Below are 14,079 nucleotides of genomic sequence, written 5' to 3' on the forward strand. Positions count from 1 at the left end.
ACCTCCCCTTGCTCGACGGAGACAGGGAACGGAGGCAGGGCGCGACCTCGGCCGCCACTGGGCGTGGTGGGGCGGCGCGCTGGTGGGGCGGCAGAGCGCGCTGGTGGGCACCGGGGCACGCTGGGCGGCCGAGCGTGGGGCGGTGGGGCGCACGGGGTGGCCATGGCGCGTGGCGGCGGGCGTGCGGGTGGCCAGGCGCGTGGCAGCGGGCGCGCGGCGGCGGTGGTGGAGGCGCGGGCGACCGGGGTGCACGCGCCGGCGGTGGGGCGCGCGGGGCTACCGGGCTCGGGGAGGCCGGGCGCGTAGCGGCGGGCGCGCGGTGGCGAGGTGCGCGTCGGTGGTGGTGGAGGCGCGGGGCGGCCAGGGTACGCGCGCGAATGTAGGGCGCGTGGGGCGGCCGGGCTCGGGGCAGCCGGCACGCGCAGCAGCGGGCGCGCGACGGCGGGCGCGCGGTGGCGGTGTGCGCGGCGACGGCGGTGGACGCGCGGGGGCCGGCCTGCGAGCGGGCGCCTGGGGAGGGAGATGGTCGAGCGGGATATTTTTTCACAAGATTCCGATCGGGAATTTGGGCTGCGGCCCTATTTAGGTTTCGGTCCTTTGCCGAGGGCCCAGATCCAGGGCCCTCGGCAAAGATTTTTTATTTTTTTTTAATTCTTTGCCGAGGGCCACGGGCCAGGCCCTTGGCAAAGAGCCCTCGGCAAATTTTTTTGGTTTTTTAGCCCAGTTTTTTTGTGGTGCTACAATACATTGTTTTGAACTCAATTTTAAAATTTAGGCCAATTTTGATTTTGTTTTGTATATTTCCTTAATTTATTTCGATTCTTTGATTTTTTTTAATATGTCAAATTTGAACTACAGGTGCATGGAATATTGCAATGTAGTGTTTCGAAAAATGTTATTCATGTTAATTGGTGCATGTTGAGTCCCTATCCACGAACTCGCATCAAATTTCGCGCATCTTGTTCGCGTAACATGACGACCGACTTGCCGGAAAAGTGTTTAAAATTATATAAAATCCATACGAAGTCCGAAAATCACGAAACTTGGTGAGATGTCATGTTATCGCATGTGTAGGCTGTGGTAAAAAATTGAGAAGGTTTCGAGCGAGTTGCGACGTCGGATGCCACAGCCTACACATGCGATAACATGACATCTCGCCAAGTTTCGTGATTTTCGGACTTCGTATGGATTTCATATAATTTTAAAACACTTTTCCAGCAAGTCGGTCGTCATGTTACGCGAACAAGATGCACGAAATTTGATGCGAGTTCGTGGATAGGGACTCAACATGCACCAATTAACATGAATAACATTTTTCGAAACACTACATTGCAATATTCCATGCACCTGCAGTTCAAATTTGACATATTCGAAAAAAATCAAAGAATCAAAATAAATTAAGGAAATATACAAAACAAAATCAAAATTGGCCTAAATTTTAAAATTGAGTTCAAAACAATGTATTGTAGCACCACAAAAAAACTGGGCTAAAAAAACCAAAAAAAAAATTACCGAGGGCTCTTTGCCGAGGGCCTGGCCCGTGGCCCTCGGCAAAGAATTTAAAAAAAAATAAAAAATCTTTGCCGAGGGCCTATCCTGGCCCTCGGTAAAGGGCTTCTTTGCCGAGGGCCTTGCTTCGGGCCCTCGGCAAAGATGATTTATAAAAAAAAAATTTGGCCGAAAAACTGGTTTTAAAAAAATCTTTGCCGAGGGCCAGGTCTAGGGCCCTCGGCAAAGACTTAAAAAAAATTTGCCGAAAAAGCTGGTTTCACAGAAAAAAAAACCTTTGCCGAGGGCCTAACGGGTGGCCCTCGGCAAAGCTTGACGGGAAATGGCCGTCGTGACCCAACGGGCCTAATTTGCCGAGGGCATCTTTGCCGAGGGCCGCGGCCCTCGGCAAAGATTTGATTTGCCGTGGGCCTGTCTTTGCCGAGGGCCGTACCCTCGACAAAGGCCTCTTTGCCGAGGGCCGTTCTTTGCCGAGGGCTCCTGTGGCTGGCCCTCAGCAAAGAGTGTCTTTGCCGAGTGCCCGAGATTTAGCCCTCGGCAAAGCACGCGTTTCCAGTAGTGATAATGGGGATTGAAGAGGGTAGGCTTCTCGAGATGTAGATGAGGATTGAGGATGATGATGTCTTACGGTTGGGGCTGGGGCTCATGAAGATCTGGTTATCTAGGCGCCCACGGCCAGTGATCTACCTGTTGCACGGACGCCGCCGGCCTCATCACCACATAGCGCGGCACCACAGATGGAAAACCTCATCGGCAACGCACCGAGGGCGAGCCACGGAGGGCCCTAGTCCCGGCCCCATCGCAGGCTGGGCACTCGGCCGCCCTCACCGAGGTTCCCTCCTACCATGGCGCATCAGTAGAGGATGGAGACGCCCTTGGATCGGCGGTGGTGACGAGGTGCCTAGGGTAGCAGTCTAGCAGATGCGGTGGTTGTTAGGGTGAGGGAGGGGCGTGGCGTGAAAGGTGGTTGCGAGATGTGGGTTCCGAGCGTTTCTAGGGAAGGCTGGACGAGGCATAGCGACCATAATGGACCTGGATGACGACTGAGCATTTTTTTTGGTTGTCGGACACTTTGGCCAACTATGGAACCGATGGCAGATGGAACTTGATGACCACATATTGTCTATGGTGGCTAAGTTCTGGTCGTTGATGTGAGGATTTGTTGTAGTGGTGGCTCGGTCTACTGTAGAGGCCGAATATAGGGCAATAGCATTGAGCCTGTGTGAGATGTTGTGGCTAAAAGGCTTGTTGAAAGAGCTGCGGCTGTTAAGAAATGAGACCATGATGCTTCACTGTGACAACATAGCTGCAATCAACATTGCAAACAATCCAGTTCAGTTTGACCGCACTAAGCATGTGGAAATTGATAGATTCTTCATCAAGGAGAAGCTTGATAGTGGGATCCTAAGACTAGAGTATGTAAAATCACGTAGTCAACTAGCAGATTGTTTCACAAAGGGTCTAGGACCTAGCTAGTGAGAATGAGTTGAGTTGTAACAAGATGGGCATGTTAGATATCTTTAGCCCATCTTGAGGGGGGAGTGTTGGTGTAAATAGTAGATTGTAGGAGGACTCTTTTGTAAGAATGAGATGAAATGAATAGAGAGAGTGTGTGTGCTGGACACACACAGTGAGACTTTCCCCAAATCCAATATGGATATCTGCAGAGGGCAGAGGCGAGCATGAGTGTGTCGTGGTTTCCTTTATTTCCATCGACCTCCTTCTGGCTTGACAAATGGCTCAGGGCAGACACCATGGCCTCCAGCTTCCCGGCTCTATATTCTTTTTTAATGAGAATTAACTCTGCTTTTTATAAAGCAAAAGGTAGCCATACAAGGTACGCTGGGGTTACCAGCAACAAGTTGAAGACCAACAACTAGTCCTGATACAGCATTAAACTACTGTAGAATTACACTTCTGAGATATTTGAAAGTAGAATAGCATTTGGGCAAAAGTTCTTCGTCCAGGACAAGACATTTTTTAGAATATGATCAACGCGTTCCTTGTCCTTTCCCCTAAGCTAATGACTCCATTTCTGCATAAGGGATATAGCAACGTATATAACATCAGATGGTGCTTTAGGGAAAACTTTCTCAATAGCCATCTTGTTTCTTGTAGTCCACAAAGCCCATGCAATACCTGTAAAAACAAACATCAATAGATTGCTAGGCAGAGGCCCCTTGCCCTGCAACCAGATATAGCTGAACTCCTCTAGCGATGATGGACAGAATTCCAGATTAAAAATTTCTTTGACAGTACTCTAAATAAGCCTCGCCAAATGACATTTGAATAACAAGTGATCAACAGATTCGATCAAGCCACAAAGACAACAGTGGGTATCCCCTTTCCACCCTCTTTTGGCCACACTCTTGGCAACCTGAAGTTTATTGTTGAAAACATGCCAAAGGAAAAAACTTGATTTTCAAAGGAATTTTACATTTCCAAATGAAACCCCGGGTCTATATTCTCACTACCGCAGTCCCTGCTGCAGCATCAACGACGTCCTTACTGAGGGCCTGGAGGCCACCCTTCACCCTCGTTATTGGAAAACAGGGGGTTTCCAGCAGGTAGAGGAAGGGGGACCTCTGCCCAGTCGGTGCCCCAAGAGGAGGCTCGGTGGATAGACAGTGAAAGGTGGGTCCCAGCACAGCTAGGGTTTCATAAATGAGTTTACCAACTTCCTTGTTACAGGGTTTGAGTCCCCCTTTTATATGGCACTGTTAGCTACGGCTACCGTTTACAACTCTACCCCCTATCGGTTATCGTACATCCTCGGAATATTTTTATGCTAGTACAAGCCGCCAGAGGTCGTTTGGGTGTCTTCTTCTTCAACCGCCTTTGCTTGTTGGGCCTCCATCAACGGCCCGCCATCGGCCCACTGTCAAACGCCGCTACCGAGCGGGAGCTCTCCCTGGTCCCGGGGCCTCCGCTCGGGACTCCTTCGTCGGGGCCTCCGCTCATCGTCACCCAAACCATGGCCTTCGCTTGTGCCGGTGGAGCCTTCGCCATGGCCTCCAGGCCTTCGCCTACAGCAGTCACTCGATCGGGAGCCTCCGTCTCTTTTCCCTATATGTTGCCCATGAAAACAGGAAAAACTGTTAGTCCTTACCGTTGCCGTGAACCTTAGCCTCCGCGGCTCGTAACCGTGCCCCAACACTCGTCTTACAAATCAGGCTAGTTGCGAGCTGCTGATCCATCGTGCTGCTCTAACTCCAGTTGTCCTCACCTCAGTGATAACCCCGACCTCAGACTCATGGATACTCCTCTAGCTCAGCCCTTCTCCTCTCGGGAAGCTTACCATGCTCTTCACGCAGGCGAACCCACTCTTCTTGGGCCGAAGCTCATCTGGGGGTGCAGGCTCCCAGGGAAGCTGAAATTTTTCTGTTGACTTGTGCACTTCGACAGAATTAATTCCCGGGCCAACCAGTTTTGGAAATATCTGAGGCCGCTAGAGTACTCTTTCTGTTCTAGCTGCCCCGGCGTCTTAGAAACTAACGACCACATCCTCGTTGCTTGCCCAAGGGCAGCGAGAGTTTGGGACCGGCTCAACATCAACATCCAGGCTGGTGACCAAAAGATGGCCTAGTTTATTGGGCAGACCATTAACCTGCCAGTGGAAGTGCACCTAGACATGATGCTCATCATCCTCTGGCACATCTGGAAGGCTAGAAATGCCTTGATCTTCGAAGCCGCCGACATCACCGCGTCAGGGCTTCTACGCTCTGCCATCAAAGATGCCGGAGCCTGGGCCTGCCGATACAAGGGTGATAAGGCCTTGGTAGTGGCCTGAATCAACTACTTTCGATCTTGTTGTAGCAATTTTTGACTCATCCTCTCTGCCCTGCTCTTTTACTCTCCTCCCCTTCACTTTGTGCATCTACTGGTATGCCGGAAGAACGTTGTATGGTTCGAGGCTTCCGAATTGATCAAAAAAAAAAACAATGGCAGAGTTGCAGTGTTGATGGTGATAAATGGAATTCAGAGAGGAGTGGTCAAAATATTGTCCTAGAGATGTTCGGCCATGAACTCTCTAATTGAAAACCTGTGTTGACATTCAGTAATGCTCAGTTTGATTGCTCCATGCTACCTCTGTCCCTGGTCAGACACATTCAGAGGATGCAGCACCGCACATTATATAGTCAATGCAAATATCATTATGAATCTACATTTAATTTGAATTTCAGCTACTTCGTTTTTTTATAAGGAACATTAAAATGTTTTTCATTGCCTACGGACCTGACTGCACCAACAAGGACGTTGGAATATCTATCCTAGTGTGTAACAGTTACATTTGCAAATTTTGCCACTCTTAGCATTCCGAATGCCACTTGAGCCAATGACAATTTGAGTGATTAATTGACAAGTTGGTCTGGTGGCAAAAGAGCATGACCCTGGTCTGCTGAGAGTGATTGACAAGTCTCATTCTTCTGGCAAGGTGACTGACAATGGGGTAACACAGCACCTAAGCATGTTGCCATCTCAGCTCCGGAAGCTAACGCTAGCTTCTTCCTTAGTGCCTCGTATTCCTAGCTACAAGCTATTCATGTTTCTCCAACTATACTACCTCCTATCTCATTAGAATTCAGATTATCTACCATAAGTGGCGGTGATGACACATCCTTTCATAAAAGGATGGAGCCAGCTAGCTCTGGCTGGCCACTCATGTGAACAAGACAACTGTATATATAAGCATGGAGGGAAAAAGATGAAAAATTTATGTTATGACTATGTTGTCAGGATGGTCCACATGTCATTGATGCTAAAACAAAATTGGATCTTTGAAATTCTCACAAGTTATTACATTTGTTTGTTCTCAAATAATGAAGGGATCGCTGTGTGCCCTGGTTATCCATTGGTAATTGGGTAGGTAGAGTGGTAAACCGGCGCAATAATGGTACTCTACACATGGCTCTTGAGTCATATATGAATTTTGTGTATAGTAATACTCGAAAATGGTATGCATGTTAATACGCACCACCAACCACCACATGCCTCGATGAGGCATTCCGATCCATTGACACCTATATATAGTGGCGCTCCAACTTCGGTTAACAGGCAGCAAGGCCGCCCTTAGACAGGGAAACAAGGAGAAATGATCCAAAGACCAATACACAATACACTTGCACATATAGGAATAGGAAACATGAGGAAATGAACCAAAGCCTGGTTGAGGAGAGAATCTGTGTCGAGGCTCTGAAGCAATCGACGAAAAGAAACAACAAGTGCAACCGAGCTTCTCTACATTGACCATTCTTCTAGTCAACTTGGCAGCTGTGCAAAGACTTGATTCTCTCCCATCGAGAGTTTCGTGCTGTGTTAATGGCATCTATGGTGGAGTTGATGAATTATCTCCTGAACCATAGTTTCAATCTTTCATGGCCATGTCTTTAAGAGTCGTGTAATTTCCCGATTGCATGGAATCGTACGATAACCTCAGGGAAGGAGTGGTAGCTAGCTGGGTGCTCTACAAGAAGGATATACATGTCACGCATTGGTTATCATATAGTTATCAGGGATTCTGAATTGGTGTTAGTTACGACATGATTAGTGAGTAGGAGGATATCCATTGAGTTAGACATCGACAACCAGAGGTAGAGATAAAAATACAAGGAGGATCAAAACATATTTATAGGCTACTAAAAATATATTTTGATCCTGAAAAACATATTTATAACGGCATCTCTCCTAGTGCCTTGCATTCTTATAGCAATTCTTTCTCTGCCACACCACCTCGCGCTTTCACCACTTTAATATCTATTGCTCCTGCTCCTGACGATATGGGGAACTAAACAAAGAAAATAAGGGGAGAAGCATATCAACCAGGGCCCATGCGCTGTGGGAAAACATATCTGTATTGTTACTACACAAAGAATTTTTATTCGCGGTCAAAATATATTTTCACGGCTCTCCATTAATTCTTCTGATGAGCACTGTTCACCATTAACCCCAGCAGACAGGACACCAACAACGTGGCGTCAGACTGGATATAACTGCTTTAGCACTCTCTTTATTTCACAGATCGTCTCATGGTTTGTTATCAATGCTGTTTAAGTGATACTGTACGCTTGGGGTCTCTTTTGCTTGTAATAGGCCCGTGGTGGCATTTGTTTCAGATGTCGTTTGCTACAGTTAAGCATATTTCTTCTTCTCGCTAGTAGGTTCTTATTTCTTAATCAGGCACTATATATTTTAGCCTCCTTAGCCTAACGTTCTAGTTCTTCTTCCTGGGCAACAAAGAATGATTTCTGTCCTTCGCACGAAATCGAGATATCTGTGGTGAAAAAAGTTATGTTTCTCTTGTTACTGATGATGCCAAGCTAAAGAAAAAAATAAACAATTATATAAAGGGGATACCCTTCTCTGTGGGGCAACATATCTTTTTCACTATTACTACTACACAACAATTTTTAGACACGTCAAAACCGCATAGCCACCTCTAACTAGTCTCTCTGAATCTTTTTTCTAATATTTTGCCCTTAAAAATGATCTCAAATGGGAACAGTATTCACTATACAAAGTTTTACCGAGATAGTTTGAAATATTAAAAAAATTGATTGAAAAATCTAGAACTTATAACAAATATTTGAGGTCTGACAATAATAAATAGTAGTACACATATGTCTCTTTGTATGCAGGTAATTTATTATGATGCCTCATGATAGTACTATATACATTTCGCTAAACAAACAAAACTAATCATTGTAGTATTAGATATACTAGTTGGCGAGATAAGATAGCACTGATGCTCCTTAGATTGCTGGCCAGCTCATGCCCATGGCGTCCACCGCATCACACACTCCCTTCCGTTGCTGTGTAGTGTGAACTGCTTCGTCACCCACAATTGACTGCATCGAAGCAAGCATCCCTACACAAGCTCTCCAATTGCAGCAAGCAGAGTGCTAAAGTTTGCCCCACCGCCACAGTAGTTGAGCCAACCAAACCTTGAATCCGCGCTCTGGTTGCTAAGTAGTAGTCCAAATACCAGGCCAAATTGTGAGTAAAAACAAGACGTAGATGGCTTAACTGCTCCACGATCGAATTTGCGCCTGTATAACTAGTTTCCTGGACTAGTGTCGATTATGAATTTCTCCTCAGGATTCACACTCCTGACCCTGACTAACTCTTCTTCATGCCAAAGGGAATGGTGTTGGAACAATACGTGAAGCAATTTTTTGGTGGAAACCTACATCCCGATGCCTTGCATTCCTATAGTATAACAAGCATGTACTGAATTTGAGGAGATTCATGCTTGTTTTATTTTCACCTTTTTTCCTAGCTAGGCACATGCAGGCACATTTGGCTCCTGTGGCTGCAATGGAGAAGCAAGCCTGGCTAGGTGGTAGAAAAAGTATATACAGAATGGCACTGCACCCCCGAAACGCCGCATGGTACACAAGTCATTATATATTGCTTACTAGCTAGCTTGGTGGGTGGTGTATGTGACAATGTGTGAGCTAGCGTGTCTCTATTACATTCAGTGATATAGCATGATACCCTGCAGATACATTCAAACCATTTGATTATATATCTAGCAAATTAAAATATCCTTGCTTTGATTGGTCAATTATTTACATGAATGATAACTGGACATATATTTGGGGCTCTGCCCAGTTCTCTTCATCCAAAGCATACAAAACACTCACTGGTCACTCCCAGGATGCACCAATTTTCAGATGGCTGTGGAAGACTTCTTGCCAAGGAAAACACAAAAAAAAATTTCTGGCTGGCACTTAATGATAGGCTAAGCACTAGAAACATGATCAGAAGAAGAGGAATGCACCTAGATGATTACCAGTGCGTTCTTTGCCAGCAACCCCCAGAGGAAACAATTATGCACCTACTCTTCTACTGCCCCTTTGCCAAAAATTGTTGGGGTCTGATGAACTTCCACTTTGCTGATCAGCTCTCAATTCAGAAAATCTTTCAAGCTTGGAAATCTCTGGTGAAGATTGAGTTCTCCTTGGACATCTTCATTCTTCTCTGTTGGGCAATTTGGATGATAAGAAATGATGTTATTTTCAGAAACAAAAACCCCAAAGTGCAGGATTGCAAAAGATATTTAACAGTAGAGGCACTTCTACTCCTGCATAGATGCAAAGCTAGAATCAACCCCCTCCTAAAATCATGGATCAATTCCAATTTGTAATTCTTTGGCCTTTTTTCTCTCCTTTGCTGTCCCTTAACTCCCCTCCTTTCTTCTTCTTCTTTGCCCTGTTTGTAACTGCTCTTTGTAACTGCACTTTGTGTTCCTTTTAATGCATTTACAGTAGGAGCCTCTGGCTCCTCCTGATTCTTCCAAAAAAAATTACATGAGCCAATGTGTGAGACTGTCTCCCTCATTGGATGACATCAATTTTGTTGACATGTTGATTTTTTTGCCATGGCTCTGGTGTGGTAATTAATATAATGTGGTCTACAAAACAAAGTAGTTAGTAAAACCATTACATGTAGTATTTGCTTAATTGGGACCTAGAAGAATTCAATTTAGAAACATAAGTATAAGGTGAGAATATCATGAGGTACACACTATGGTATGCGGTGGTCATTCTGATTGCTCAGTGGCAACCTGACGCCTATGCATCATCATATAGTAATCTTGCTGCGGCCCAGTTGTTTTCTTCAATCGGTCTTCTTCCACCGCACTGCTGCAGTGCTACTATGTGTTAACTACTCTAGCATCGTATTGGTTACTGATTGATGGAGTGCTAACGAGAACTACTGGAAACTGGAATTTCACTGATCCTGATAATTTTTTTTAACGGTGATTGGGTAAACCAACAGGATTGTTGCAATTAAACTGACGGTTTCCAAAAAGCACACATAAAAAATATGTGATAGGATAGCTGAGAATTTTTCTTTGAGTGTCGATTATCAACACAAAAAATAATTTTCTAAAGGTGTGGATCAATTTTTGTGTCGATTTGTGTCGACAGAGGTCGGTTTATGCTAGAAGTAGGAAATTTTCCTGTGTCACAGATATTTTTTTGGTACGGCTTTCTTATGCGTTCCCAGAAGTAGGAACTAAAAACACTACCTGGATGTGCTATAATTTGCTTGGAGTTATTAGTGGCCATGAAATTCAATTCGAAACCCAAATATATACAAAGTGACAAGATCAACACAAGGTCCACCATATGCTGTGCAGTGCGGGGAAGCTGCTCATTGGCCATTGCTCAACACTACTGGAGTTCGTGGCTCGTGGAGACGCGTTCGTGCACGCGCGAGAAGTGATCAGCAGCAGGTTGTTGCTCGACAAGCTGGCCTTTGTACTTAGTTGTATTGTGTGCAGAAAATGCAGAAAAAGGGCGTTCTTCGCCGCATGTGGGCGTTTGTGTCGCCGCAAAACTCTGTGTGCGCGTGTCCACTAGCTAGCCAGCTTCTCTCGTGAGGTCCATCTGTGTGTGTGTCTGTGTGTTCGAGTTTGCCAAGCGAGCTCGCTGCTCAGCATTCCGGGAGTTGCCGACGCACCGGTCTCACCGGAGTTCTCGCTTCTCAGTTCCAACAAACCCTGCATCCTGACACCTTCCATTCCTACTATATAGTCTATTAAAAATGCTGGCATACATGTACATGTGCAGACTTAACACTGGTGGTGCCAAGGGAGAGGCGAGTTGTGTGTACACTACTGGAGGCGCATGCTTTGCCGAGGGCCTGGCTCTCGGCAAAGGCCCAGAAACCCTCGGCAAAGGCTTTGCCGAGGACTGCCCTCGGCAAAGACCCCTCGGGGAATTTTTAGACGGCGAAGGGGTCTTTGCCGAGGGCCCTTTATCGGGCACTCGGCAAAGCCTTTGCCGAGGGCCAGGACGGCCCTCGGCAAAGAAAAGAAGCCGTCAGGCGCCGGCGCCGTTGGTGGTTTCTTCGCCGAGGGCCGACCCTCGGTAAAGAAATGGTTTTTTTTTTGAATTTGTTTGCCGAGGGCAGACCCTTGGCAAATAAATCTTTTTATTTTTTTTTAAAAAACCTTTGCCGAGGGCCTCCTCCCTGGCCCTCGGCAAAGAAATTTTCAGGATTTTTTAAAAATTCTTTGCCGTGGGCTGGCCCTCGGCAAAGAAATGGTTTTTTTGAATTTTTTTTTAACCCTTTGCCGAGGGCATGCTCCCTGGCCCTCGACAAAGAAATTGTCAGGATTTTTTTCCAAAAAAATCTTTGCCGAGGGCTATTGCTTGGGCTCTCGGCAAATGACCCTTCTTTGCCGAGGGCCTTGGTCATTGCCCTCGGCAAAGAGGCAGAAATTTAATTTTTTTTTGTTTTTTGCATTCCATCGACACAAGCATTTCATATATATACATATATATATCACACAGAACCCATTTTCTCACAATATATCACAACCATAATTGTGAACCACAAATCACAATATATTACAACGACAAGTCACATGTTCATCATCATTCACATGTTTATTACGACAAGTTAATGAAATCTAAGCACAAGTCACAACCATAAATCACAAATCACGCTAAAGTCCAACCACATCACCTAGCACGAGTCCTCATCAAGCTAGCCTATGAGACGATGGTGAAGGAAAAGCAGGATCACCCGGTGACGCACTAGCGGGTTGATTGGAACCCGCGGACGGAAGCTGCACAAAGGAGCAGAGATTGCATGTGTGAGTAATCCGGGAAAACAGTTTTGGAACTTAGAGATTGCATCTAGTATTGTAGGAATACAAAAAGATTAGACTCAATTGAAAATTTCGGCAGCACCTCCCCTGCACGGGGAGGTTTCCAAAACCTGCAAGAAACGACGGCACGAACGCCGACATCCACAACGGCACGAAGGCCGACATACATGCAAAGCACAAGCGAAAAGTGAACTTTCATACTTACAGGAGTAGCTGCAGGAGTAGGAGGTGGAGGAGCTGAAAACTGCACAGGTACACCCGATGCTTGCCCAAGACTTTGCATGATCACCATCATCTCCGCCATCTGCTTCTGCGCGGCCTCGAACGCGACCTTCTGGGCCTGCAGCAGTGCGGTCAGCTCCGCGTTCTGCTCTTGACTTTGCCTTTTTGTTTCTTGCAGCTCGGCCTGCAATATTTCACTCCAATGTATCAGTAATGCAAATCTAATATAGGTGTGTAAATATCTACGTACGATGAGTAAAACAGGAATTACCTGGAGTGCTTGGACCTGCTGCAGTGCTGGAGAAGGCCGTGGACGTATGGGCTGGCTGGAGCTCGTGCTCCGTGCTCGGATAGCGTCGAGGGAGGGAACAGTGGTGGAGTCGATGGCGCCGTCTGCAATCCACAGCCGTCCGTGCTTCTTGTCTCCTCCGAGCCTCATGATCGCCTCTGCATCAATGGGCTCAGTGCGCACATTGTAATCTTCCCCATAGATCTCCCTTACCGTTGACGTGTACTCTTGGACTTTAGTGTACACGTTCGGATCGGAGTACACCTGGGGCGGGGCAGCCGGGTTGAAGGAGACAGAGGACGACGCCCTGCCCATGTGGGACATAGCCCACGCAGAGAACTCCGAGACCTCCTCGCCCGGGTGCGCAGCCTCCTGCGAGAAAGACGGGAAGATGGTGAGAAATCAAGCAGAATTGAGCGTCAAAATAAATGAAAGAAATCACTTACGTATGCTTGTTTGTATCCGGGGAGGCTACGGCTGCCTTGATGGTGAGTTGGACCTTGCCTCATCAGACGCTGTTCCCGCTGCCTCATGCGTGTCAACAAAGTCCTGTGATAACCACTTGTCCACGATCATGGCCCAGCACTCGGGATACAATCGGCACCACCAGGGAATCACCTACAAGTCATCGAGTATTTGACATATAAGAAGATGAAATTGAACCTACTTAATATCAAAACGAATCATTATGAATGTTATTCGCCTACCTCAAGGTACTGGTCCCGGGTCAGCGTAATCCGTCTTGCTTGAGGCTTGGGGAGGGACTGCCTAAGTACCGACCTGTAGTAGTCTATGTGGGCCTGGACGCGTCCATGGTGGTGCATCTCGGTGACGTACTTCCTACAAGCTGCGGCAGCCGCCCGATCCGCCTGGGCCTCAAGTCCTTCTTTGGCCTTGAAATATTTCTGCATACAAAACCAATGTATCCATTCATTATTTTAATAAAAGATTTAACCAATGAATGCGATGTATTAAGCAATATTGTGCGAGAGAGACTTACCCAAAACTCCGCCAATACTCGCTCCTGCTTGTTGCGGTAAGTGTCATCCGTGACCAACGCGTACCTGTCCCAGTTGGAGGCCGGCTCCCGCACCACCGGCTCTTCGGACAGTTGCACAATGCCGGGGTACCATTTCCTGCACAAAACACCAAGGATGCTCGTGGGGGTGCGTGCTGGAGTACCCGACAAAACCAACCAGGCCCTGCACAAGTGATTAAGAAAATTTATCAGTTTCTCTTAAGATTTCCAACATATCTTATGAAGTAGTTGTGATAACATCCATAGTTACTTACCTCTTTGCCATAGGCCGAATCACTGAGCGGTTGTGAGGAAGCGGAACCGGAGGGAGGCTCGCGGGACCTCGCTCGTAGAGAGTCCGGGTAGCGGTACCCTCTCCCTCGCCCTCGAGCGCCTCGCCTCCCTCGCCCTCGAGCG

Source organism: Miscanthus floridulus, chromosome 18 (genome assembly GCF_019320115.1).
Source record: "Miscanthus floridulus cultivar M001 chromosome 18, ASM1932011v1, whole genome shotgun sequence".
Taxonomy (NCBI): Eukaryota; Viridiplantae; Streptophyta; class Magnoliopsida; order Poales; family Poaceae; genus Miscanthus; species Miscanthus floridulus.